This window comes from Tiliqua scincoides, chromosome 2 (genome assembly GCF_035046505.1).
Source record: "Tiliqua scincoides isolate rTilSci1 chromosome 2, rTilSci1.hap2, whole genome shotgun sequence".
NCBI lineage: Eukaryota > Metazoa > Chordata > Lepidosauria > Squamata > Scincidae > Tiliqua > Tiliqua scincoides.
Window position 1 is genome coordinate 16,983,732 of NC_089822.1, and position 4,780 is coordinate 16,988,511.

General features: G+C 46.3%; 1 pseudogene; it reads left to right on the forward strand.

The window, feature by feature from the left end:
- The first annotated feature begins 833 nt into the window (after positions 1-833).
- On the forward strand, positions 834-952 carry LOC136642642 (5S ribosomal RNA; annotated as a pseudogene).
- Positions 953-4,780: the final 3,828 nt, after the last annotated feature.

The following is a 4,780-nucleotide window of genomic DNA, read 5'->3' on the forward strand; positions in this document are numbered from 1 at the left end:
CATTGGACCATTTCAGTGACGTGGAGGGGTGGGATTTGCTGCATGGGAAACAGTCTATCCTCCATATCTACTTTACCCAGGCTTTGCACACTGGAGAGGACACTCTGTTCCAGAACCACCATTTGAAGGCAATACCATAGTCTTCCCAGACTGAAGGATGCCAATATTTGACTTTCATATCTTTCCTCTTGTCTTTATGTAAAGTAAATAAATTTTATTTGAGTATGTATCAATGCATCAGCAATGTGTCATTAGCAAATGAAAGGCTTTCAATACAAGCAAATACTATCTGCGTCACAGTGATATGTTTTACTTTTGCAGGGATGCAAGCCTGTGTATTAAAGCTGGTGTGTAAAATGAAAGGCTATGCTGTGTATTATTTCTGTGTAGACAAATACATTTTACATTGCATACTGAGATGAATTTATTCTGTGCAAATTATTGTTACATAGTTTGGCAGATAATGAATTTGTCTTTCAAACCCCCCCCCCCATTTTTATGAAACCTGGGAGAGTTACAGGTCTTTGATGTTTCTCCGTAGTTATCCTTTCATTTTGCACACCAGAATAGATACCTGACAAACAGCCCAACCCTAGGCATGTCTACGTAGAAGTAAGTCCCCTTAAAATCAATGGGGCTTACTCCCAGGAAAGTGTGGATAGGACTGGGTTGATCGGCTACAATCCTATTCACACTTTCCTGGGAGTAAGCCCCATTGACTCTAAAGGGACTTACTTCTGAGTAGACAGGCATAGGATTCGGCTGATTAATTGCCTACCCTGAAAAAATAGTCGCCCCCCCCCCCTCTAGAATCCTGGTTACCGGCCTCTATCATCGAGGGATGCCCTACCCTGCACATGCCCAATCTCGTCTGATCTCGGAAGCTAAGCAGGGTCAGGCCTGGTTAGTACTTGGATGGGAGACCGCCTGGGAATACTGGGTGCTGTAGGCTTATACCATCGTCTTTCGAGACTGAAGGTTGCCAACCAAGCCCTAGCACGTGTGAACCCGTCCAGACGTGACGCTGAGCTGGGGATGCACTCAGACTCCTCAGGTGGATTCCTGCGAAGTTGCTCAAGAGTTTCTGGGGTAAAAGCCTGCAGGACGGAAAGGAAATGAGCCGGCTCCCCTCTTTCCAGCCGGCACCCTGCAGTGAACGGAACGCCCCTTCTCCCGTTGGGGCGGCGCGATCCCCTAACGCCGGAGGAGCCCGGGCTTCCCCTACCTTAAGGACGCCCTTCCCAGGACCAGCTCGAGACAGGTCAGTCGCCCATCACCAGGCAAGGGCGGGCAGGGCGCGGAGGGAGAAGCCCGGCTCCCTTCTCCAGCCGCGGGGAAGCAGCGCCCCTCCGAAGTCACGCCCACCCCGTCCCGCTTACTCCGCAGCAAAAGCGTTCACACAGTGTCAGCTAGTTACTGAAGCAGCCTATCCCGGACTGCTTCCAAGGGAAGGGTGGTGGATTGCGCAGGAGGGGACTTCCAAGCCCCCCCCCCTCTGACATCGCTGGGACTCCTGGCGTGGGATGCCCCGCCCCTCAGGCTGCTCCTAGAGTGCGGACCCCGCAGAGAACTTGAGTACCTGAGCGCCTCCCCCAGATCTGCTGCTGGGTCTCTCCTTCCTCCCTCGCCTGGGCTCGGTTGATGCCACATTTTCCTTTTCTGGTGGGCTCCTGTGCCTTAAAGAGAGAAGTCAGACTCTGAGAAGGGGATGCTTTGGGGGGGGGGGTGTAGTGGAAAGCTTCACCTGTGGGATTTCTGCCTGTTAGGCAGGTAGAACATGAGAGAAGTTGGAATTTGACAGGGGATGCTTTCCTGGTGTGGAGGTGCAGGGAGGGGGAGAAGCTTGACCTGTTGGATTTCTGCCTGCCCAACAGGCAGAACAAGTGAGAAGTCAGAATCTGAGAAGGGGATGCTTTCCTGATGTGGAGATGCAGGGAGGGGGAAGCTTAACCTGTTGGATTTCTGCTTGTTGGGCAGGCAGAGCAAGATCTTTGTACTGCTATTCTAAATATATTTTCCTTCTCAAGTTTGTGTCTTGTTCCTTCACAGAGCACAAGGCCATCATGAACATATCCCACCCCCTCCATTTTATTCTCACAACAATGCTGAGAGGTAGTTTAGGGAGCAAAATGGTTACTGGGCTGGGGCACCTATAAGAACAGCCGCACTCCATCAGGCCATAGGCCCATCTAGTTCAGCTTGAGTACCAGAGTCTGATACTTGCAGTACCAGAGTGAGGCAGTACCTCTCCATTAGGTCTCATCCGACAGGGAGGCAGGCAAGGTTCCCTTCTCTAAAGGTTTTTATCCTCTTTATTAATGAACCCAACCCTTCTCATCTGAATCTTTTACACCTGAGGAGTCCCAGCTACTCTAACACCAATGCAAGGAAAGTAAAAACCTAACAAGAGTTTCATGACAAGGATGATGTGCAGAAAGCTGTGTTATGTTTTTATTCCAAGAATGTATTTTTATAAATAATAAAAGCTTTAAAAGATGAACGCTTCATTTTTTGTACCTGTCAAAATCAAAACCCGTCACTCAATAGGGTTGAGAGTCAACCAGTTTTTTTAGCTGAACACTTTTCTGAGCTGACATAATGGGGGAGGTTTTCTTCACAGTTGATGAAAGGAGTGAGAGCTGCTTAAGGTATTTCCTCTCTCACACTTGCTATTCATTTGGTTGGGCTTGCTTAGGAAAGATTCCTGTTGCATTGTTCTCTTATCTTTTTTTATCCTGATATGGTGGTAATTTATTCTCATTTTTTGTTTCTGAGTAGATCCAAGAATTGTTCCAATCTGCTTTGATTTATGCCAGTTTCATGACTGCTTTCTGTGTTTGAAAATAGGAGTGAAGCTTGCCAAAAAGAGAGCTAAGCAAAGAATTCTGTTAAAACTGTTTCATTTTGTTTCTTTCAGAGATAACTAATGGACACTGTGGTACTTCAGGTGGTGGTCTTCTACGTAACAGTTTGCTTTGGTCTGTCACAGAGTAAAGGTAGAGATTCAAGCTTCGATAAAGGAGTACAAGGTAGTTGTACATATGTGATATCAGTGTGAGTACTATTTGATACCTTCTTGTTTTTAAGGGAATTAGTAGTGCTTACATGTGGGTTTATAACCTAATCTGTAATTTAGAAGCATTGTAGTCTACAATGTAAGTATTCCTGTGTGGTTGAAAACATTCTAACTGTGCAGACTGCACTCCAGTTTGCACCCCCTCTGCAACCCTTCTGAGAATGCCACCCTTGTGTGGCATTCTCTGGCCCTCCGAAAGCCTTCTGAGGCCTCCATGTGATGCTCCAGAGTGACTGGTAAGTATGGGAAGGGCAGTCTCCTTGGGGGGGGGGGGGCATTCTGCAATCCTGGCCCTGGAAGGCACATGGGCCTCCTTGCCAGTCCAGCTTTACACCAGCTGCTTGGATCTGTGCCAGCAATTTTGCTGGCACACATTTGAGTAACCCCATAGAGGTGGCTGCTCTACTACATAGGGTAAGGGAAAATAAAACCCCTTACTCCAAGTTATGCGGCAGCCACCTCTAACCCTGTGCTAGATACAGGGCAGGCCAATTGGGCCAATGTAGGATTGGGCTGTCCTACAGCTTAAATGTGAGAGCTAGCCAGTGTAAGTTTTCTAACCACAGGCTAGTTTTCTTTTTTGCAAGGAGTGCCCCTAAAATATTCAAAAGAGTGAAGTATTTTACCTACCTAAAATGTTAATGAAAAGCTAAGTAATCTGGGTTCAACCCTATTTGTTGCTTTGCATATACAGTTTGTGTATGGGTTCACCTGTATATCATACGGATACCATGTGCATTTCTTTCTGTCCATCTTTCTTCTCTCTCACAAAAAAGGGTTGTGGTACTGCAAGTGAAACCATCTGCATATCAGAATGTGGGTCACAGACCACAGGTTTAACACCAATGCTTTATCAAACAGAGTTGTATATAGACTGACCCACCTACCTCTACTTTCCTCAAGAGATTGTTACCCCTCTACTGAAGGATTTCTCCCTTGTTGCCCAGTTTAAACATGAAGACATGCAGGTATAACCTAATTATCCACAGAGTTTTACCTACAGTTTTATCTGAATGTGATAAGAAGGGCCCTTTAAATGAAAGAAAAAGTTGTTTAACAATAGCCTCCTTAATGCAAGAGAAGGCAGCCAGCTGACAATCCATCAATCATTCTCTCTCCAGGCACTTAGAACAGCTTCACTCCAATGCAAGCAACGCCTCCCTTCCTTCTGAGTAAGTGAAAGAATGATAATCACTTTGCATTGGTGAAGGGAGCACCTGGAGAGAGACTGATTGATGGAATGTCTGCCTAATGCCTCTGTCTTACACCACAAAGGTAAGCAAGGCTGTTTTTAAATTGCCCAGCAAAGGGACATTGTTTTTTAAATTGATTTGTTTTAATGTGATTTTTGCCATCCTCATGAGTTCTGGGAATGGAACCCTTTCCCAGAATAATGGGACTCAACCTGTAGTTTGAGGATGGTTCACAATTATGTCTGTGGGGTGGTAGAGAATACACAAGACAAAGACCACTCACCCGGCCTCCATCAGAGCTAACTTCAACAAAAGATAACTGTTTCTAGGACAGCTTCAAGTGATGCTGCAACCTTTGCATAGGCTGCCTCTGTAGAATGCTTGATCAGTGGCAATGCACCACTACCAAGGTGCCTTCTGTCATCCGTAGTTTTTCTGAGCAGCACATGGTCATGTTTGCAACCACACTCTGAACCTGGACATCATGATCACTCCAGGGTGATTGATTTGA